Below are 24,739 nucleotides of genomic sequence, written 5' to 3'. Positions count from 1 at the left end.
ACAATTGCCATTTGTATGCACAATTCCCTTATCCAAACGGATTACTCAAATAGCTCTGTAAATGTGTGAATTACAGTGCATGGAGAATAGTGTTTTTCTATTCGAACAAAGAAAGATGTTGTTGCACTTGGAACCGACAGGTTGCTTGACCTTATTCATCATTTCATTTTGCGTGAAGGTGTTGGAATTATGACGAAATGAAGTCAACGTCAGAATACACCTCTGCCACAACCTTCATTTCTTTGATCTCTACCCCAAACGAATAGTGGCTGAATAGTATGCTATTCTCATGCGTAACATTAGAATACGCATATAGAGAAAAGCGCATAAAAAGAAAATGACGTTCCCTTTTACGCACGCTTAACTTTGGTCGAAATTCCCCCCTATTAGTCTTTGTTTGTGTTCTTAAAATCTGTGGCACAGTTATTGTGTCTGTTGTCACAGATATAGCCTATACTGTAAAGCAATAACTTCATGGTGAAAAAATCTATTTAGAGTTTAGCTACTGCAGAACTTATTCTCAGTCATGATCATGTTTCAAAGTAGCTTATTACAGTTTTTGGAAATTAGGATTTTTATGGGCACGACACGTGAAATGAAGCAGGAAATTAAAAACCTAAGATTGTTTTTCCCGCTTAAAGCCGCTGCTTCATGCAGTAATGCCTCATCTTACCCGATTCAGGCTCTGCACGCACTCGAAAGGTGACTGGTATTCATTTACACAAAGTGTTTTGATTAAACCTCTTAGTTTTTTTTTTTTTTAGAATGGTATCATGCAACTATAGAAAAATACATATATTAGTCTGTCACACATTGGTGTTAAATGACATGCATACTGCCAATTGGGTTTTTATTAGCTTGTTCAAAACCCTGCATCGAATTTCCCAACTATCCATAAATAGCTGTCTTGTTCGACCTTGTTCCTGGAAACTTGGCCCGGGGTCTATCAAGACTTAGCGTGTACTGTACATATATGCACTTAGGGAAGGGATGACAATGGCTCGCATTCAAGTGTCTGCTAGTCTTTGCTTTGTTTAACGTCTGTGTGTGTATATATGCATGTGTTGGTGTATGTGCTGGTTTTTACAGTGTAGGTCTACATCTCTGGGTGGTGATAATGCTATCAGTCGTTTGGTTTGGACGAGGTACAAGATTAGTTCAGCAACAGGGTTATTTTTAAACCGGTCTGTGGGGGTAGAGGTCCAGGGGGTTAGTGTCATATAATTCTACCCTGGGCACCAGGCCAGGGTGTGTACAATTGCCCCCCCCCCCTCCTTCTCACTTCAATCATCCCATTCCACGGGTGTGCCAGTTAACCATGTGGGGACTTATCCACGCAGCTGTGTGTGTGTGTGTGTGTGTGTGTGTGTGTGTGTGGTGGGTATTTGTGTGTTATAACGGCTGTTACGATGTTTACCATGTGTTTCGTCTTTTACACAGATACAGTAAACATATTTGTGTTGACGCACACAAACGCACTCCTACAGGTTCTCTTTCTCCTGCCCAGTGCCTCCAAGGCGGCTTCATTTGATCCTCCTTTATTGCTTTCCCACATTATCTCTCTGCCTCGACAGTCTCTCCCTGAGGGGTGATCACTGGTGACTGACGGTGTGAAAGACAACTCAAGTCTCCAACTGCAGAGCCTGATACTGCTTTAATGCCTCGTCTCAGAGAGAGGAGTGAGAGAGGAGTGAGCGATGGAGAGAGGTACAGTAAACCGGGTATATCTTTAGTCACCTAATTTGAAAGGACCCAAATAGCCAACACAGCGGAAATGACCCCTACATCCCACTGTCACACTCTAAACATGGTTCCATTACCTACTACTATAATCACAGTCAGTGTCCGTGACCGCTAGATGGTCACAGAAAAAAGGTTCCAACAAACAGTATCTCAAGACGCTTGTTTGATTTGGAAAAAGTGCTAAGAAATGTCTGGTTAGATGTCCCACACCACCGCCATGAACTACACATCTCCCATAGTTTGTCCCATTTCGTCTTTCCCTTTTCTTATTCGGAAACACTTCTGGGTGCTAATGGAGTCGGTAATGGTGAGAGACTGACTGAGCTCTGAGGGACATATATCGGACACTCAGGTCAGTGATTGCATTGAGGCGACCATTCACACAGAAGACCTTTTTAATTATGTTCTTTTAATTAACCAGCTAGCATTATGTCTATGTCCATTTGTCTACCCGCTCGCCTTGGCAGACTAGGCTGAAATACGCAGGCATTGTGTTCACTTGGCTTCCGAGGTCCCTGCCTCCTATATCTTCCATTCAGTCAAAACAATTTTCCTCTCTTTTTAGATTAGCATGATAATACCCCACGGGGGGAGGATGGTGAGGTGTCAGCACAGGGTTGCTAATCACATTAACCCTGTGCACCGCCTGGTTATTATTATACTAAATGCACCATTGGTTAAACTAACAGTCTGAATTCCGGCATTATTCTCCAATATCAATGGGGTAAGAAAGAGGGAAGGAGCACAATGGCAAATTGTGGGCTATGTCTTGCTCCCTGGTGTCCCACACTATTGTTCCATGGATCTTTCCCCAGGGTAATTATGCTATGCTAATACCCTCCCCTTGGTCCCCAGTTATACCAGCAGCAGGGTTGTTCAGCCTTCATGTTTAGACTGTACTGTGTCACGTTGTTGTAGATAGTGAAACTAGAGCGAAGGTAATTTAAAAAAAAATCTATTAATTGTCCTCCAGTGCCAGCCCTGAAACATGAGCATATCCTGAACTGTTTCTCAGACACTCTCTGTGGGGGTTTGATGGGAAAATCATTGGCTGAGCTTGTCGCCATGGTTTCAGCATCAGGGTCAGGTGTGGGTCAGACCACCTTGAACTCCTCCGCTGGATTGATTGTGTTGGCCTTGACAGGGTTAGACCGCTGCTCCTCCCCTTGACACGAGGACTTTGTTAAAACCTGACACAGGCAGCACAGACAAACCCCTGTCATGGTCTGAGGAGAGCCGGGTGAGGTCAGGGGTCAGGAGTTAAGGTGGAGTTGTGGCTTGACCTGAATACTGATTGATTTTCTTAGGGGCTATCTGGGGAAGGAGGCCATGTTAGGGGGGAATGAGGGAGGTCAGGTCATTTACCTTAACCACTGTTAAGACATAGAGTATGGGAATGTGGTGAAGGAATGGTGAGAGACGAGTAGTCACAACATGCCTCTCCCTTCTGCTGGACTGTGTGTGTGCTCCTTGTGATTTCACTCTCACTGACCCACAATACTACACTGACCCACAATAATAGACAGCTGAGAGGAGGAAGGACAGTTACAGGGTACTCTGTGTGCCCGATGAACATGTTCTTGGTATTCCGTAGGAATGCTCATCTCTGTGGTCAGTTCTTTTAACATTTGATGTAGAGCTGAAAAACTCCCTTGCTAGTCTTGCATTTTCTCCTAGTGTTTTGACAATGGGATGACATGCACAAGAGAGCTCTAGGGTTTAGCTTGAACTCAACTGATGATATTTGGATGATCTTTGAGTGGCAATTTGTTGCTCACATATGGATGGTTCTTGATGCATTTCTAGAGGAAGGGCTCAATTATCTGCCCAAAGTCTACATTTTAATTGACCGTTTTAAATGTCTCTCCTCTTCTCAAGTAATCAAAGATATCATCAACATTGTCAGAACAGAAATTCTGGCACTCTCGCTTTAAGTAGTTTGAGGTGGTCCGTGACATTGAACCGCAAACCGCTGTTACTACATATTTGCTAATATTGACTGTAACAGAAATTAGGGGAGCTTGAAACATACGCTTGATCAACGACCATTTTGGAGCCCCTGCGTTAAACCTTCAAGGGGAAGGGTTGGACAATGGGCACCACCCGCTGTGATATGGTGGTCCACAGCTGTAGATGATCCCAATATCTTAATGCCGAGCCCTGGTCCTGATCCGGGATAATGAGCAGCTAAGTCTTCCCGCTTTAGTCTCTGTGATTAATCAAACTGCTGCCAGGTCAGTGGGGGGGACACAGGGTTTGGAAGAAATCTGTCCTCTCCTAACCGCCATCCCTATCCTTCATCTCTTCCTCCACTTGGCGAGATCTGAGATCTGTGGTTGTTGTCATTTGTGTTATTTTGCTGGTTAATGAATCTTTTCTGGTTCCTTTGGAGATGTGGTTGTGGAATCTCCTCTTTCACTGTTGAAGATCCATATTCAGAATCGATGCAGAATCGCACATGCTCATGTCAACACATGTTAACATGCAGGTGTCTGAAAAAAGTTGAATAAAGTTGCAAATAAAACAAACATCTTGTAAAATGTTTCAGCTGCCAGAGTTGTACATGATTACGTACCAAGTTGTGATTACGAGCAGTGGATTGTGTAACGGTGTTTACATGTTAACTCAGAGTTGACAGGAAGCCCAGGCTGGCCAGTTTTGTTACCTTAGCTCTGTTGGTGGAATCATTCCTCTACTCATGTTACCCAATCAGAAGAGATTATGCTAGTACCGTTATCTCAAAGCCCTCTCAGATCTTTTTTTCCTTCCAATTTACATTTCTGTTTTTTCGTTTTTTTAGGTGTTTAGCTTATGCTACTCTTATGCTGGCTTGCATATCATACTTTTAAAGTGAGACAATTTTCTTATTTTTTGAAGGAAAATAAGATTGAGCTCCACATACAATGTGTTAAGAGCCTTGAAWGTTTACTGAACCCGACAGAAGCTTGCTTTTTCCCTTACTCCAGGAAAATATATTTAGAAATTGCATTGACGAGTTGATCGCAGTGCACCAATCAGATAGTATGAGCATGATCCTAACAGGTGGCTTATTGATCTGTGGTGTTGATTAAACTGTGCGACCTTCCCCTCCTCTCCGAAGGAAAATAAAACACATAGCCCTACCCTCTAAAATACATCTACTGGACATTTGGGAGCAATTTGAAGTCTGGGACCTTTTAGTGCCTTGGAGTTAATCATGTTTTGCTGTTGAACTTGAAATGGAATTTGGTTTCCACTGCACACAAGCGGTGAATATGTTATTATTTTGTGTTCTTTCCCAGGCGGTGCTTTGAATTCTGAACTGATCCATTACAGCTCTTACAGATGGCAAGTACCATCATTCATCGATCAACATTTTGCTACAGGCCAAAAAAGAGCAAAACAATAGTATATTGGCCAGAAGCCCACGCATATCACGCAACCCACAAATAGGCTGTTATTGATACACGACAGTTTAGATTTTCTCTCTTTGTGCTCTTGGCCTTTTTCTCTCATACTGGGGGCATAGAGAAAATAGAACAAAGTACAAATGAACAGAGCGTTTATAGAATTTGAGACAATAGAGGAACCGGTGTTAGCATGTGGCTGCCAGCTGGTCTGTTGTTTTTTTTGTCCAGTGGCTTATTTTTAAGTCTTTACAGGTTGAAATACCTGATGTGTTTTTGGGGAACTAGGTCACATACCTGACCTTGACCATTTGTCACAATTAGCTTTGTCTAGAATAGATAAGGTCCTAGTGTTGGATTTAGGCCAATGGTCTCTAATCATGGCCCCAAGAATGTTCAATGGCAGATGATTTTGACCGACCAAGTTCAGTCTGACTATAAATAGCCACTGCAATGGGAGGGAAAATGCACTTTCTTGAGGCTCTGCTGAATCGACTGGCAGAAGGAATTTTCCAGAACAATGACCAGGTTAATGTGTTTCCAAAATGTGAATTGTGATTGATGGCCCTCATGTTAATCAAGGTCTTGTCCCGATTTGGGATTTCTGTAGTGTACATTTTTGTGGCCAAGGACTTGGATAACCCTCATAATATGCTATAATTCACAACATGAACCGTGCACTGCAAGAGCATGGAAATGCCCCGTCATCATTTAAAAAATTGGACCTAAATCTAGGTGTCAGCCTATCCAGAGGAACAAAATCACTTGCGAAACCAACAGATTGTTCTTTTTCATTGTTTGAAAGATATCTTTGCCATATTGTCAGAGTGGAGAATTCAAAGAAAGAAATCAAAAGCTTTCTCTAACCACTCTGTGCTGAAAGGGGAACTGGCAAAGTGAAGTCTAATTCTCTTTAAACAGATTGCCAGAACAGATTGTGTTCTGAGATGCCCTGTGATTTGGCCATCTCCAACTCTCTCTAGGATTTGTCAACAGATTTTATTCATAAGTCTTCCCTATATAAATGTACACTAAGTGCACTTTTGTTAACTTCCCTTTTTATGAATAGAGAAGAATCTGTAAAGAAACTTGTCCTCTTCTGCTTCGTTAGTCAATGAATTTCTCTTCTGACATCTTAAACACAGGACATTTAAACGTCTTTTTGTTTGTTAGTTTTTTGCTGCTGCTCTGGTTATCCAGAGCACTTACAGTTGCATTGGTTGTTCGGGTCTTTCCTTTACTTCAATAATCATTGTTTCGCTTCCACTATAAACCTGGCTATAGTATTGAGTTTTTTATATATATTTATATATACACACACCACACACACACACACACACACACACACACACACACACACACACACACACACCACACACACACACACACACACACACACACAACACACACACACACACACACACACACACACACACACACAACACAGTTGAAGTCGGAAGTTTACATACACCCTTAGCCCAATACATTTAAACTCAGTTTTTCACAATTCCTGACATTTAATCCTAGTAGAAATTCTGTTTTAGGTAAGTTACGATCACCACTTTATTTTAAGAATGTTGAAATGTCAGAATAATAGTAGAGAGAATGATATTATTTCAGCTTTTATTTCTCTCATCACATTCCCAGTGGTCAGAAGTTTACATACTCTCAATTAGTACTTGGTAGCATTGCCTTTAAATTGTTTAACTTGGGTCAAACGTTCAGGTAGCCTCCACAAGCTTCCCACAATAAGTTGGGTGAAATTTGGCCCATTCCTCCTGACATAGCGGTATAACTGAGTCAGGTTTGCAGGCCTCCTTGCTCGCACACGTTTTTTCAGTTCTGCCCACAAATTTTCTATAGATTGAGGTCAGGCTTTGTGCTAGCCACTCCAATACCTTGACTTTGTTGTCCTTAAGCCATTTTGCCACAGCTTTGGAAGTATGCTTGGGTCATTGTCCATTTGGAAGGCCCATTTGCGACCAAGCTTTAACTTCCTAACTGATGTCTTGAAATGTTGCTTCAATATATCCACATCATTTTCCTTCCTCATGAAGCCATCTATTTTGTGAAGTGCACCAGTCCCTCCTGTAGCAAAGCCCCCCACAACATGATGCTGTCACCCCCGTGCTTCATGTTGGGAATGTTTGGAGCAGTGGCTTCTTCCTTGCTGAGCGACCTTTCAGGTTATGTCGATTTAGGACTTGTTTTACTGTGGATATACAGTGGGAGAACAATATATTGATACACTGCCGATTTTGCAGGTTTTCCTACTTACAAAGCATGTAGAGGTCTGTCATTTTTATCATAGGTACACTTCAACTGTGAGAGACGGAATCTAAAACAAAAATCCAGAAAATCACATTGTAGATTTTAAGTAATTAATTTGCATTTTATTGCATGACATAAGTATTTGATCACCTACCAACCAGTAAGAATTCCGGCTCTCACAGACCTGTTAGTTTTCTTTAAGAAGCCCTCCTGTTCTCCACTCATTACCTGTATTAACTGCACCTGTTTGAACTCGTTACCTGTATAAAGACACCTGTCCACACACTCAATCAAACAGACTCCAACCTCTCCACAATGGCCAAGACCAGAGAGCTGTGTAAGACATCAGGGATAAATTGTAGACCTGTACAAGGCTGGATGGGCTACAGGACAATAGGCAAGCAGCTTGGTGAGAAGGCAACAACTGTTGCACAATTATTAGAAAATGGAAGAAGTTCAAGATGACGGTCAATCACCCTCGGTCTGGGGCTCCATGCAAGATCTCACCTCGTGGGCATCAATGATCATGAGGAATGTGAGGGATCAGCCAGAACTACACGGCAGGACCTGGTCAATGACCTGAAGAGAGCTGGACTACAGTCTCAAAGAAAACCATTAGTAACACACTACGCCGTCATGGATTAAAATCCTGCAGCGCACGCAAGGTCCCCTGCTCAAACCAGCGCATGTCCAGGCCCGTCTGAAGTTTGCCAATGACCATCTGGATGATCCAGAGGAGAATGGAGAAGGTCATGTGGTCTGATGAGACAAAAAATAGAGCTTTTTGCTCTAAACTCCACTCGCCTGTTTGGAGGATAGAAGGATGAGTACAACCCAAGAACACCATCCCAACCGTGAGCATGGAGGTGGAAACATCATTCTTTGGGATGCTTTTCTGCAAAAGGGACAGGACGACCACCGTATTGAGGGAGGATGGATGGGCCATGTATCGCGAGATCTTGACCAACAACCTCCTTCCTCAGTAAGAGCATTGAGAGAGGTCGTGCTGGGTCTTCCAGCATGACAACGACCCGAAACACACAGCCAGGGCAACTAAGGAGTGGCTCCGTAAGAAGCATCTCAAGGTCCTGGGGCCTAGCCAGTCTCCAGACCTGTAACCCAATAGAAAACTTTTGGAGGGAGCCGAAAGTCCGTATTGCCCAGCGACCGCCCCGAAACCTGAAGTCTGGAGAGTCTGTATGGAGAGTGGGCCAAAATCCCTCGGCATGTGTGCAAACCTGGTCAAGAACTACAGAAACGTATGATCTCTGTATGCAAACTAAGGTTTCTGTACCAATAATTCTTTCTGCTTTTCTGATGTACAAATACTTATGTCATGTAATAAATGCCAATTAATTACTTAAAAATCAACAATGTGATTTTCTGGATTTTTGTTTTAGGATTCCTTCTCTCACAGTTGAAGTGTACCTATGATAAAAATTACAGACCTCTACATGCTTTGTAAGTAGGAAAAACTGCAAAATCGTCAGTGTATCAAATACTTGTTCTCCCCACTGTATATAGATACTATAGATACTTTTGTACCTGTTTTGTCCAGTATCTTCACAAGGTCCTTTGCTGTTGTTCTGGGATTGATTTGCACTTTTCGCATCAAAGTACGTTCATCTCTAGGAGACAGAACGTGTCTCCTTCCTGAGAGGTATGACGGCTGCGTGGTCCCATGGTGTTTATACTTGCGTACTATTGTTTGTATAGATGAACGTGGTACCTTCAGGCATTTGGAAATTTCTCCCAAGGCTTGTGGAGGTCTACAATTGTTTTTCTAAGGTCTTGATTGATTTCTTTTGATTTTCCTATGATGTCAAGCAAAGAGGTACTGAGTTTGAAGGTAGGCCATGAATTACATCCACAGGTACACCTCCAATTGACTCAGGCTAATTGACTAAATTTATCAGAAGCTTCTAAAGCCATGACATCATTTTCTGGAATTTTCCAAGCTGTAAAGGCACAACTTAGTGTATGTAAACTTCTGACCCACTGGAATTGTGATACAGTGAAATAGTCTGTCTGTAAACAATTGTTGGAAAATGTACTTGTCATGCACAAAGTAGATGTCCTAACCGACTTGCCAAAACTATAGTTGTCTACACTGTATTTCTGATCATTTTGATATTATTTTAATGGACAAAAAAATTGCATTTATTCAAAAACGAGGACATTTCTAAGTGACCCCAAACTGTTGAACAGTAGTGTATCTCTCTCTATCGCGCGCTCGCTCGAGAGATCTCTATCTGTGTATACTTTTTTAAATTACTTAAACCAACTGTTTGGAAATTATAATAAGCCTTCATTCATACAGTTTCTTGACTGTCCAGTTCGCTAATAATCACTGAAAAAAAATGTAGTCAGTCAGGGAGCACAGAAAGTTTAAAAAATGATGTATAGAGGACAATTGTTTGCAAATTTTGACGGCGAGGAAATAGGTTGACCGACACATAATTATTATGCAGGGTTGGTACATATCACCTTCTGATATTATTGATCTGCTGCATCTTGTTTTTATGAAATAGTCCACTCGTTAATATACTGTAATTGTGTCGGTGTTCAAAAGGAACTTTATGTAGCAGATAGGAACCCTGCTTCACAATATATTAATTGATGCATGACAGCGGCAGAGGGATTTGATTGATGTGACATGCAGGACCTCCGAGGTGTGAAAATCTTCATTTGCTCTAAAAGACGTTTTTTTTATTAAAATGACCAAATAGAGCAGACGTTGTATTTCTTGCCTAGACCATTACATATGGTGCATGTCTAACTGTAAGTCACTCTTGAATTTGCCCATTTTAAATAATTCCTATTCTTGTTTTTGTTTAGATTGTGGATGTCTTCACTCGGGGTGGCGATCCTAACCAGCTAGTGCCAATCATCTATCCGTCTCAGCTGGCTGAATCTCTGCAGTCAAATTTGTCGAAAGTTAAGGTAAGAATGCTGTGAATTTTAATTGCAATGAGATTAATGTTGATTGGGAGTTGTAGCTCTGGCTATGAACTTTCTTCTTATTGTTTGATCTTTAATAATTCTGGATAAGAGTGGTTTGATAGGATAGGGGCAAGGTCTGCTGGCTGGAGGAACCCAGTGACAGATTGATAAATGGAAGCAGTGTGAAAGGTTATTAAGCCACTTTTTTAAATTCCTGTAATGACCTATATTATTCATTAGATTTTATAAAATATTTTAATCAATCTACAGAGCTGAGTCATTTTCATGAGCAAATGTAGGGGGTAACTCCTCTTCATAACTTTGAATTATCCTTGCTTGTTGTTTTTGTAGAAGTAGATTAGATGTATATTATCATGTTATGTGTTTATTAGCATGATAATAGCAGATTGAGGTATAGGCCGTGATGGAAAATGGCTTAAATTGCATGATGGCCAACCCGCCAGTTACGCGGGTATTGAAAAAACAACTGCATGGATTCCCTCATCCTGTCTGGTCTGACAGTCCCTGGCGACCATAACCATGGACAGTAGAGGACAGGGCCAAGGTGTGCTGGTGACAGGCCATCCCACAGGACGGGTCTAAACAGATGGTTGGCCATATGCAATCTAGCTGTGACCTTGGACCAATTTGAGGGTAGAACCTGTGCAAATGTTTAAAAGAAGATGTCCATGATATCAGTCTAAGACCCATTTTACAGTACTTTGTTATTGTTTGGTGTCTGTTAGTGAGTGATTTACATTTATTTTACATTTTGAGGACATACAGGCATACTTATAGCAATTTCTGCACCCTCTATCGCTTAAACCGCAGCTTCTCAATAATTCCCATCTCACCTGCCACTTGACCACCCAGGGCTCTCAGAGGAGATGCCCCAACCCTGGCCCAATTCAAACAGCCAGAAACAGAGTGAGAGGAGCCTGGGGAATGACTGCCACCATCAGCCCAACACTTGCCAGCCCTGCTGAGTGATTTAAGAGCGGTGAAGGGAGGGGCAGGACAAGCGCTGGATGTGCGATTGGGGACCGGGGGTGAGGTTAGAGGTGTCAGGCATATAATTGGGGTGAGGAGATCTCGGGGTAGATAGAGAGAAGCTTTATTAAGTCAGTTGAACTCCGATGTGGCCCGTCCACCTCGCTTTCCCACACACCCACACATACAGGCCAATCTTCCATTTCCACAAGAGACTCTGTTCAACAAAGACATAGAGGGCAAACTCCTCAGGCTCCTTTCAATCAGAGATAAGACAAAGACCTCATTAATCTACAAACGCTAGTGGGAAAGCTATCTATGGTCATGTGTCCCAAATGGTTGTCTGCTCCTCTGACACAGTTCCAGTTGAAAACATATGCTTCTGTCAGATCTGTTTAATGACTGATTAGTTCATATGCAAGCGTGTTCAGTAGTTTCAGGGCTTTTTTATTTGTTTCAAAGCCAGTTTGACACGACACTTTTTCAGTGACGTCGTCAGTTGGATGAGTGTGTTTTTATTTTCTTCACACAGTAAATGCTAGATTGTTAATGCTCGGTCATTGAAGTCCCCCCTTCGCTCAGGCTCTTATTCTGCCGTGCACTGTAGAGGCTTGTTTTCAAAGCCACTGTCAAGGAGAGGGACACTGACAGCCTGGACACAGCTCTCTTTTCCTGAGAAAATAGTTTAGACTCTGAGCAGCAAAACAAGAGAAAGTTCATGGAGAGAGGTCCCGGGCAGAATTAGCTGCCTCTCTTAGTTTCTCCCACTACAAATTGGTTTCCGAGGAACTCAAAGAGGCTGGCTCCTTGTGTTCTCTGCTTCCTTAGTAGCTTGTTAATCCCCAGCTCTGTCCGGAGGGGAAATGCTTGCACACACACTACCCCCCAAAAACGACCCCCTGTCCTCCTACCCAATCCTACAGGGATTTGCTAATCCTCTGCCTGGTCATGGTGGGGAGATTGCTGGCTTTTCAAAGCCCGTCTCTGGCCAGACTTCAAAGTCACAGCGATACAAGACTTGAGAAAGTGGGCTCGGTGAATGAGGTCTGCTGCGAGCAAACCTGCTCCGAGAGTCACCTCAAACGTTACCTATGCACTTTCCCCAAGGCAACACAGAGAAGTTCAGTCTCGAGGTGATGGCTTTGTTGATTGGGGTACTGGGTGGGGGATAGCTGGTTTGTCAGATGTGTATGTGGAAGCCCTCTATGACCATAACCTGTGAAACCTGACAGAAGGATGGCAGGCCAGTTACGCTATTTTTCGCAATTTGAAGAGCTGCTGCCAAATTGAAAGTGAAATGCAGGGGGAAAAAATGATATGTATAGGATGTATCGTGAGTCAGGATTTTGGCTCTGGATGTATTAATTGTGAGACATCTCACTGTTTATAATTCTACAGAATACTGCTGCTCCTTCGCCAAGAATCACTCCAATTACTACCATGTACATTCTTTTTGGGTCTTCATACCCAGTTAGATTCTCAGATAACAATTTGCTTGATTAGAGCAGCAAGGATTCATGCCAGTTTTGTAGGATTTTCAGGGTCATTGCACTTACTATTTTTTGTGATCAACAATAGTTTAGTTTACTGTCTTAACAAGCCTGTGATAATTTTTTTGTATGCATTTTTCAGAGTTTTCTATTCAGCATCTGTCGCCCTTTCTTATAAATAATTTAACACAATACCATACTGGTTATTTCAATTGGCATGACTAATCTTGTGGGCTTCAAATTCAAAGCATTTAAGTACAAATGTTTGTGCCCATGTGCTTGTTAGTCCGACTAAGTGGAAATCCAGTTTTCTAAAATATTTGTCCTCGTTTTGTCTTCCTCTTGTGTTATTTGTCTCGTTACTTAAATGTAATCAGAAGTCTTTGTTGCTTGGATGGTTGAGAGGGCTTGCTCAATTTAAACCTTTGATTAGAATAAAGGAATGATTACAGTGAAGGAACTGCTTACTCCTGATGTTAACTTGCCTGCTCGCTTGTTTAACGAATGCAGCGTGCCCATGCAAACTGGTAATTAGCTTAAGTGGACTCCCCGGGTTCCGGATTATGCGTTTTGCCTTCCCGACCAGGAAAGTGCTGGGATGTGTGGCGAGAGGGATTCAGCCCTAATGCTCTGAGACAGGGTTAGCCCAGGGCAAAGCTGTCTAAGAGGTCAGCAAGGTTCAGTAGAATAATGAGGAGGTTCTGTTAACTACGGATACATAAGTACATGTGATTTTGCAATTCATTGAGCTTATTCAATTAGCAAACCCTAGCCTATTATTTAGTGCAGATCTTTCTCTACAGATTGATTTACATACCTTTTACCTCTTTGTAATAAAAATACTTGATTCCTAGGTCAGCTTTGAAATGTCAGAAATATGACTTGAAACATCTCGATCAAATGAAAATGTATTTGTCATATCCTCTGAATGCAACAGGTGTAGACCTTACCTTGACATGCTTACTTACAAGCCCTTAACTAACAATGCAGAGGCAGTTTTTTTAAGTAAGAAAATATTTGTTAAAAAAAATATCATAAACTAAAGTTTAAAAAAAAAGTAACAATAACGAGGCTATATACAGGGGGTACCGAGTCAATGTGCGGGGGTACAGGTTAGTCGAGATAATTGAGGTAATATGTACATGTAGGTAGGGGTAAAGTGACTATCCATTGATGATAATATACAGCGACTAGTGTTACTGTGCTTTACTGTGCTGTATTGTGTATCAGGGCTCTACGCTTACCTTTTTAACAAGGAGCATGTGTGCGCCTAAGTTGAAAAATGTAGGAGCACACAAATACATTTAGGAGCACAATGAAAAATATTTGAAGTAACAAAATTATTTCTTTGTAGTAATGGTGCAAGCAAGACGGTCATGAATCTGCACTGTGTATTCTCAGTAGCACTCATGGGCTGCGGTATAGTGAAGTAGTCATTGCAACAATTATCATCTGGGTGATTTTAATTTTATACAATTCTAGGTGTACTGGTGCTCCTAAATATAAATTCCAGGTCGCACAGCAAATTATTTAGGCACATATGCGAGTAAAATGGTCGCACTGTAGAGCCCTGTGTTTTGGAGTGTATTCTGTCCAGGGTCCCCAAAAACAGTGCCTACCCTTTTGCGGGGTGCTGGAGAGACAGGGTGTATTGATCTGGTCCATGAGACGGATGGTTTATGTGAAAGACTGATACTGTAAGCAGCAATGGACTTGGAGATGTCTGCATAATGTGGAAGAACCAGTCTGATCAGCGATACTGACAGGGGAGCAGGACTCTGAGATTTACAGTGGCAGGTTGTTGTCCACTGAGCTGGGTTGTTTTTCCTCCTCCTTAATCCCTTCTTCATCTGTCAAGGGACTTCTGGGTTATTACAATGTGAAGACTGTTGGTATTTGCAGTAGATCACAAAAACCCCCAATCAGAATTTCTCTTGCTTTCTCTTGGAAAAATACATGGTTTTGTCCAGTGAAGCATTTGTTAGCGTTGAGGGGGATGTTTACTGGTAATGGTATCATGCTGTGACTGCTGCAGCAGGCTACAAGTTCTATCTCATTGACTCTCATATTTAATATAATTGATGTTTATAAATTCCCTAGGTACAGCATTACATGGATTGCTGTATTAATTACCAACGTATGTCTTCTAAATAGGTAATTGCAAGCAGTTTGCTGGAATAGAAATGCACTCTGCTTGTGTTTAATGGAGTTTATTTATATGGAAGTACTTCAGGCCCATTTCATCAATAAATAGACAATAAAATAGTTGCTTTCCCTTACTTGACCTCGCCACATTTCTTTGACTCCTCCCATTTCAGTTCCATTAGTACTTGGCTGTACATTTCAAAGACATTTCCCACGACATTTCCCAATTCCGTGTTTTATAATGCATTTCATTATCTTGTTCCCTTTTCTACCGAACCACGACCTTGCATTTTAGCAGCCCGTTGAGTTTGTAGTGCAATCCAGAGCTTCCCATTCTTATCGCAAACCTTCCCTCCCCCACTGCCGTTTGTCTGTCCCATGATGAATGACCTCTCTATGGATGCCGACACCGGTGGTTTGGACATGGTCACTAAACCTCTTGGTCCGGAGTCCCCTCCCCATACTCAATATTATCGACATGCTCATTCATAGCCCTTGCTCCCTGTGTGGGTGGGTGAAATGAGTTCATCTTCATTCCTCTTCCACCAGGGCCCTCGTCCCTTCTTGCATTCAATATCCAATTCCTTCCAGATCATGTACAGTGCCTATAGAAAGTCCACACCCACTTGAAGTTTTTTCACTTTTTGTTGCATTACAAAGTGGGATTCTTTTTTTGTGTGTCATTGATCTACACAATACTCCATAATGTCTAATTAATAACAATTCAATCACAATAAACTTGTCATTGCATAAGTATTCACCCCTGAGCAAGGCAGTTAACCCACTGTTCCCCGGGTGCTGAAGACATGGATGTCGATTTAAGGCAGCCCCCCGCACCTCTCTGATTGAGGGGTTGGGTTAAATGCAGAAGACACATTTCAGTTGAATGCATTCAGTTGGACAACTGACTAGGTATCCCCCTTTTCCCTTTCCTTTCCCTTCTCTTTGTTTAGGCAAGCCTAAAATTAGTTCAGAAGTGGCTTAACAAATCACATAAGTTATGTGTTGCATAATAGGGGTTGGCATGATTTTTGAATTATTACCCCCTTCCTCTGTCCTCCATACACACAACATCTAAGGTCCCACAGTCCGGTATTGAGTTTCAAGCACAGATTCAACTACAAAGACCACAGAGCTTTCTGAAATGCTCAAAGAGAAGTGCAGTGATTGTTACATGGGTAACTAATAACAAATCAGACATAAAATATATATTTTAAGTGTGGTGAAGTTAATAATTATGCTGTGGGTGATGTATTAAACCACCCAGACACGTCAAAAATGTAGTTGTCCTTCTGAACTGAGCTGCAGGACAGGAAGGAAACTGTTTGGGGATGTCACCATCAGGACGTTGGTGATTTTAAAACCGCAACAGAGTTCAATGGCTGTGATTGGAGAACTGAGGCTGGATCAACAACATTGAAGTAACTCCACATTGTCAGGACCCGGTGCGAGAAACAGTCACTAATAATCGTCAGAACCCAGAAGATGAGGCAGACACAGCAGTACTAGAGATGGTGGTTTAATTAAAGAACAAAATCTTCAGGCAAAGAAACTACATCCACAATGTCCAAAAATAAAGCCAAGAGGCACAAAATGGAAATCCTCCAAAATACAAAAGAAACTCCACAAAGTGGGAAAAAACAGCAGGGAAAAAACAAACCTCAAAAGACTACTCAAAATATACACAAGAACTAAACCAGAGAACCTCTGGAAAATCCAACAAGAGAAATATCTATATAAAACAAGGCTTGGGCTGGGGCTGGGGCTGGGTGCTAACTTACAAACACTGAGCAAGGAACTGAGGAACACACAGGGTTTAAATACTAACAAGGGAATGACCTACAGGTGCAAACAATAATTAGAGCAAGAAAAACAAAAGGTACAAAAAAGGTGCAATGGGGACATCTAGTGACCAAAACCCGAACAGTCTTGGCCAAAACCTGACACACATAATAACCTAAATTACAGAGTGAAAAGAATACAAATATACAGAATGCAAAGGAATGTACTTTTTGGCCTAAATGCAAAGCCTTATGTTTAGGGCAAATCCAACACAACACATCACTGAGCCTCCTTATTGTCGAGCATGGTGGTGGCTGCATCATGGTCTGTGTATGCTTGACATCGACAAAGACTGGGGTGTTTTTCAGGATGAAAAGAAACAGGATAGAGCTAAGCACAGGCAAAATCATAGAGGAAAACCTGGTTCAGTTGGCTTTCCACCAGACACTGGGAGAGGAATTCACCTTTTCAGGAGGACAATAACCTGAACACAAATACAAATCTACACTGGAGTTGCTTACCTACCAAGAAGACAGTGAATGTTCCGGAGTGGCCAAGTTACAGTTTTGACTTAAATCTCCTTGAAAATTTATGGCAAGACTTAAATTGATGTCTAGCCATGATCACAAACACTTTGACAGAGCTTGAAGATTTTGGAAAATAATAATGGGCAAATATTGCACAATACAGGTGTGCAAAGCTCTTTGAGACTTACTCAAGAAGACACACAGCTGCAAAAGGTGTTTCTAACATGTATTGACTTGGGGTGAATACTTATTTAATCAAGGTGTTTTTCATTAATCTCAAAAAAATAAAATATATATCTCAGCAAAAAAAAGAAACGTCCCTTTTTCAGGACCCTGTCTTTCAAAGATAATTCGTAAAAATCCAATTAACTTCACAGATCTTCATTGTAAAGGGTTTAAACACTGCTTCCCATGCTTGTTCAATGAACCATAAATAATTAATGAACATGCACCTGTGGAACGGTCGTTAAGATGCTGTGCTGAACAGCTTACAGACGGTAGGCAATTAAGGTCACAGTTATGACAACTTAGGACACTAAAGAGGCCTTTCTACTGACTCTGAAAAACACCAAAAGAAAGATGTCCAAGTCCCTGCTCATCTGTGTGAACGTGCCTTAGGCATGCTTCAAGGAGGCATGAGGACTGCAGATGTGGCCAGGGCAATTAATTGCAATGTCCGTACTGTGAGACGCCTAAGACAGCGCTACAGGGAGACAGGACGGACAGCTGATCATCCTCGCAGTGGCAGACCACGTGTAACAACACCTGCACAGGATCGGTACATCCGAACATCACACCTGCGGGACAGGTACAGGATGGCAACAACAACTGCACCGGTTAACCAGGAACGCAACAATCCCTCCATCAGTGCTCAGACTGTCCGCAATAGGCTGAGAGAGGCTGGACTGAGGGCTTGTAGGTCTTGTTGTAAAGGCAGGTCCTCACCAGACATCACCGGCAACAACGTCGCCTATGGACACAAACCCACTGTCGCTGGACCAGACATTGTTGGCAAAAAGTGCTCTTCACTGACGTCACGGTTTTGTCTCACCAGGGTTGATGGTCAGATTCGCATTTATCGTCAAAAGAATGAGCGTACGCCGAGGCCTGTATTCGGAGCGGGATAGATTTTGGAGGTGGAGGGTCCGTCATGGTCTGGGGTGGTGTGTCACAGCATCATCGGACTGAGCTTGTTGTCATTGCAGGCAATCTCAACGCTGTGCATTACAGGAAAGACCTCCTCCTGCCTCATGTGGTACCCTTCCTGCAGGCTCATCCTGACATGACCCTTCAGCATGACAATGCCACCAGCCATGCGCTTCGGTCTGTGCGTGATTTCCTGCAAGATGGGAATGTCAGTGTTCTGCCATGGCCAACGAAGAGGCGGATCTCAATCCCATTGAGTACGTCTGGGACAAGTTGGATCGGAGGGTGAGGGCTAGGGCCATTCCCCCCAGAAATGTCCGGAACTTGCAGGTGCTTTGGTGGAAGAGTGGGGTAACATCTCACAGCAAGAACTAGCAAATCTGGTGCAGTCCATGAGAGGAGATGCACTGCAGTCCTTAATGCAGCTGGTGGCCACACCAGATACTGACTGTTACTTTTGATTTTGACCCCCCTTTGTTCAGGGACACATTATTCCATTTGTTAGTCACATGTTTGTTGAACTTGTTCAGTTTATGTCTCAGTTGTTTGAATCTTGTTATGTTCATACAAATATTTCCACATGTTAAGTTTGCTGAAAATAAACGCTGTTGACAGTGAGAGGACATGTTTTTTTGCTTTATATATGTATATATAATCTCCACTTTGACGTTTTGTGTAGATCGTTGACAAAAAAATGACATTTACAATTACATACAAAGTGGGATTAAATAGTAGTGTTGTAACATAAAATGTGAAGAAATCAAAGGGGTTGTAGACTCTATAGGCGCTGTACACTGTGTACCTACCGCTGCTACCATGCTCCACCGGCACCCTCCTTCCATATCTGCCAGGTCAAGCCTGAGAGAGGGGTTAAGCGCCCTCCTTACAAGCACCTGTATGACACAGAGAGAGGAGGGATGAGTGCAGAATGATGAGACGAGGACAAGGAGGACAGATGAAGAGGTAGAGGGAAAAGGAGATTACTTAGGGCAGACCAGGGGGGTGAGGGAGGTGATAGATTCCATGTACATTGTGATGGGTATTAGGATGGAGCAACCTGCAACACCTTACACACACACACACACACACACACACACACACACACACACACACACACACACACACACACACACACACACACACAGCCTTGCTCTCTGTCAGCATATCTCTATCAATCTGTTCATCCTGTTGGTGGTTATTTTCAATCACCTGCTCCCGTGGCTATGCTAGCCCTCTCATCCACTCCATTATTTATTCCCATCTTCTCTTCCTTTCTTTTTCTCCTTCCTTATCTCCACTCTCTCCAGATTTTTTCAATATGCCTGTGATTGGTTCACTGATGCGGTGTGCTCTCCAATCTCATCCCTATTCATAGTCTTCTGAACACATCTCTTTCCCCTGCCCCCCCTCCCTCTGCATCCCTCCAACACTTATGTCTTTGTTTAAGACATTTTGTTTGGCTTTATAGTCACTTTTACTTATTCGATTAACTTCCCTCCAGTAGCTCGTTGACATTGCATCACAAGCAAAAGGCTTTGTGAGCTCTTTAGCACCAGCCACAGTGTACCGTTCACTCTCCATAATTACTGCTGAAACAAGCAGCTCGGAAGTTATGCTGCCTACTGACAATCTCMCAGCCTTTATCACCCACCGCTAAGGCTTTCTTTCACTGTGTGGCTGCCATGATTACCTTGCAGATCAGAGTATGTAAGTGAGGTGCAGTATGTAAGCAGGGTTTTTCACACTTCTGAAGGAAATTACTTCCAAAATGGCACCATACCTAATTTCCTCCAAACAAAAGGGTTTCAATTGCAGCAAGCTCAAAACTGGAAAGCCACCATCTGGGTTTCCATGGAGATTCTCCACTCTCTGTGCTCTAAGTGGAGAACTTCAATTCCATTACTCTCAGATTGCCCTGTCAAGCACACTTTTGCAGAGGTTTTGTTCGGTCTTCGACTCCTGGCCTCCAGCGCATGAGGCTATAGAACATGGGATCAAGCTGTCAAGAGTTGGCCATTGGGCAGAGCAGGTAGACGGGGGACACTTTCCCCAAGGTTATCTGATTCCCAGTAACGATCGCCTGCATTTTTTTCGGAGAAATGTCGCTTGTGCTTATTCCATAGAATGGGTATTGGCATTTTATTTATTGTGTGAGAAATGTCACCTTCTTCCATTGCAGCCATACCCAGAACTGCATCCCAAGGGATTAAGGGAAAAAACAGGCAAAGTTGTTTAGCTTAGACCAGTGAAACAATTAGCCACAGCCATTCCTCAGTCTTTATGGCTTTGTGGCCCGCGTTTGTGCTTCAGTGTGTCGTGAAATAGCTGTTCTTGATCGGTCAGTGAGTGTGTATGTGTGGGTGTCTGCATCCAGCTGTTGAATGGGTGGAACTCATTGAACAACTAAAAAGAAAAGAGGGTGGAACTGCTGATGGAGAACGCCCAACAACAGCAAGTGGAAACAGGTGTCACTACCTGCTTGCAGGCACCTGTCCTGGGGTGGAGGAGACCAACCAGTTCTCAGAAAAACTCGCTAAATGATGACACCAACACACAGATGTGTGTGACTCATTGAGAGGAGTTCCCTACACTCAATGTTTTGCCCTTCCCAGTGTCTCTTAGAGAGGGTGAAGAGGTTGAGAAATCGATAACACTGGTCTACTGCGGATGCAGGACTCTTCACTCCTCCATCTCAAAACACTTCCCGCCAACCCTGGCTACAATGCAGTGGTGAACGGTGTATAGATTGGATCGGGAGAACAGAACAGAGCTCAGCTAGTGGTTCTGCTACAGATCTCAGGATTTTTTTCCTTTATTTCCACTCAAATGTTTGAATGCACCTTTCACGTGGGAGTTCCAAATATCGCTAACGGTCGCCCCAGTGTGAGTTTTTCTTTTTATGCGGATGATGTCAGAATGCACAAACTGTTCCAACATGTGATTGTTATGCAGCAGGACAGTTAACCCGCACTGCCATCAAACCAAGGCACACTGCCTGCTAATTATCTATGGGCTATGTTTCAACTTGTCAATATCAAATTATTTTCTAAAAGCTTTTATTTTCTAACAGTTTGAATTGAGGTGTGTTCCGCCTCATTATAGTTCAGGTGGGTCTAATGCTGATTGGTTAAACGTGCATTCCAGCTGGTGTCTATTTGACAAGTTACGACCTGCTAAATCTATGACGTTAAAATGCCTATTTACTCTGTTCCATCTGACTGCGCAATCCACTGTTTGTCAGCACAGGCAGGGAAGTTATAAACTTGATCTTCACTATAAAAAGCATCTAGACATTCTCACATTTCTTTGAGACTAACATTTAGTTTTCAACAGTGTAGATTTGTATAAACCTTTTTGTATAAACCTTGTCTCTCTGGCATTTGCAACATTGTTTCAATATTCTAATTTGATCTCCTGCTGTCCCATAGTAATGAACGTGTAGGGGTCGGGAGTCAGGATGAGAGAGGGGCAGGCATCTTTCTCAGCCAGTCGAAATCGTGAATCAGCTGGTGTCATTTTTATGTATATATATATATACAAAGAAATGTCAATTGAAAAAAAGGTAAACAAAATGAAGTGCAGCTAGTTTGCAGTCTTTCCAGCTTCAGTTTGAAGTGATTGTGTTAGCTGTGTTGTTGGCTAGCTCCTCTGAACAGCAGTGTCCTAACGAGAGAGCACATTTTCTATGCCAGGCGAAATCGTGCCTCATTAGCTCATTGTTGTGGATCTATCCAAATAAATGTCACTAGAAAAAAGCTTAAACAAATGCAGCTACTGTTATTCTTGCTGCACTGTTTGACGTGACTGTAAGTTAGCTGTAGTTGGCTAGCTAGCAAGCAAGGCATAAGAATGTTGCCAGCCAGTATGGCAATGGACCATTTAGAATGAATGCCTGGGTTGCGTCCATACATACAGAACAAAAAGACTGAACGACTGGGTCACGTCTCTGGCAACCGAACCTATAGAATGAACGACCAGCCGGCTTGGGTAGCAACCCTAGTTTTGTTTCGGGACTATATATTGTGCAAGGATGAAATAGTATGAATAAATTCATCAAAATAACGTTTTTAATGAAAATATGTCAATCATTATTTTAATATGTTCGTAACCGGTTGTATAAAAGTGATAATGCCCTCGAAGCTGGTGTTTGGAGGATATATTTGTTCGGTTTGCCGGCCCTCAACATTGTTTCGGGCCTAACAACACCAGTGCCAATATATCTTCCAAACACCGGCTTCTTTGGCATTAGCACTTAATTAATTCACATAGAAGTAGCCCATTTCACTGTTACGTACAATTGAGGCATTACTGAGACGGACAAACTTCTCTCTTCAAGAGCCCAAGCACATCCTAGTGTTTACCCAGATCAAGTATGCAGACATTTGCATATTTCCAGTCAGGACAGAACATTTTCCCCCTGGCACCCGCATGACCTTCATTGTTGTTTTCCTTACTAATGATATCTTTGGACATGTGTGCGTTCCTATCAAAGTAAGTGCCATATTACGTTATCATTATAGTTTATGTATATCATGTTGTTTCTACTGTAGCACACCGTATTTATGTATGGAGCATAATGCATTTACTGTTGTATTCACATGTTTTCAAGTACTGGTGGCAAATCATGCATTCCGGTTCTTGCATTCTTGTACACTTTTTTGAAGGTTGTACTGATTTATGATGAGCTAATGCTAAGCTATTTGCCAGCTATGTGTGGCACCATGTTTGTTGACATCAAACAATGCATTCTGGTTGTCACGTAAACGTCTGTCAGACTAAAGATGTTATAACAAAACGAGGTGAAGGGATAGTTCACTCATCTTTCGAGTAAACTTCCCTAAGGGAATAAGTGATCACACCCACTTCAACATGCATACTGCAAACAGACCCAACTCATATTGCCACCTCTTATCTTTGGTTGACGTGATAAAAACAAACATGGCGGCGCGCACAAACTACCCATTGTCAGATTACTTTAGACTTTTAGAAAGTGTTTTACTCAATTATTTCGATCACTAGTAAGCTCACCCGTGTTGTGATGAATTGTAAATAGTAATTCCTATTAACTAATTCATATTATGGTTTCTGTCAGGCGAGAGTTAGCTAAATATAACCGCTTGTGTTAAGTCATTCTTTCCTCAGCGCTAGGACTGATGTGGGCTACATCTTCTGGTTTGGATGAGAATTGTGTTATGCCGTCACTACTTCTGTGAATGTCTGAACATTGCATCCCAAAATAAACTGCTCACATTGAGGACATAACATTGTAAAGACTGTGTTTGTGCAAAAATGTTTCTGTGAAAAAAGTGTGGTCAGCTCAAATTCTGACTGTTGCGTCAATCGTAACTGGACGTTCTAACGAGGTGTTCTTATTACACTGGTTTGAGCGTACGCTGCAGGGATCACTGTAGAATGATCACACCTGTGTGTTTGTACATATCAAAGGGGTAAAACCAGAGCTTTGAAACGCACACAAGATACAGTAAAAAAAGAATGGATTGGACTGGGCCTGTGTTCTATAGGTTCCCAGAAGTCAGCGGGATGAAAAACACAGTTTCACCCTCTCCCCCTTTTCTCCGTCTCTCTTTCTCTCATGTCATTTTCTTTCTCTCCTGGTGTGTTCCTCTCCTCCCTTTTTAAAATGGTAATGCTGCGGGAACATGTTAGAGCACCCTGGCCGAGAGTTGACTCTACTCCTAAAAGCTTTCCTTTATGGGTGCTCACGCAGGGTTTCCAAGGCATTGGCCGCCATTTGCCGGGAATCTGGTCTCTGCTAAATCATTTTAGCGATGGCTCCAGGTTTTCACCACAACACCCAGGGTCTATGATTATTGTTATTGCAGTAATGAAGTGAAGGCTGAATAAAAACATGTGCACGGTATTGTCCTCTCTGTGCACTCACCCCCATTTAGGAGAATCCAGATAAGCCATGAATCTTATTCAGCTGATGCCTATGCAGCTTTCTGCTGGTATTGCCTTGACTAATGCCCAAACCATGACGAATGAAGTTGATGCAATTTTCTGTGGAGTAATATAAACAGCTTGAATCCTTGGATGACTCTTCCTTGTGGGTTCTGGATGGACTTTGGCAAAAGCCAACCATTTTGAGCTCTCAAGTCTGGTCCCCTGAGGTAATTGGGTGGTGGCTTAAAATTTGCACACAAACAAAAAAACTGTGGAGGGAATAACTAATTTGCATGTAAATACACTCACATGTCTTATACACCCACACACCTTCTAAAAAATACTAAGAGAAGCAAAGAATAATCCCAGCACTACAAGAAAATAATCACACACTAATGTGGAGGGAGGACAG

At 42.3% G+C, this 24,739-nt stretch overlaps 1 protein-coding gene across 3 annotated transcripts in view; it reads left to right on the top strand.

Annotated features, from left to right (window-relative positions):
* sema6cb (semaphorin 6Cb) overlaps window positions 1-24,739 on the top strand; it is a 122,415-nt gene that overhangs the window by 9,789 nt on the left and 87,887 nt on the right. For 2 of the 3 annotated variants that reach the window (XM_023989094.2, XM_023989092.2), the window contains exon 2: window positions 10,239-10,343. The exons of the other annotated variant lie outside the window; for it this stretch is intronic. The gene's annotated coding sequence lies outside the window, so the exon portion shown is untranslated. The remainder of the gene's footprint in view (window positions 1-10,238; window positions 10,344-24,739) is intronic. 3 annotated transcript variants of the gene reach the window in all.

This window comes from Salvelinus sp. IW2-2015, linkage group LG6.1 (genome assembly GCF_002910315.2).
Source record: "Salvelinus sp. IW2-2015 linkage group LG6.1, ASM291031v2, whole genome shotgun sequence".
NCBI classification, from domain to species: Eukaryota; Metazoa; Chordata; class Actinopteri; order Salmoniformes; family Salmonidae; genus Salvelinus; species Salvelinus sp. IW2-2015.
The sequence above is the reverse complement of the archived record's forward strand: the minus strand, read 5'-3'. Positions and strand labels throughout refer to the sequence as shown.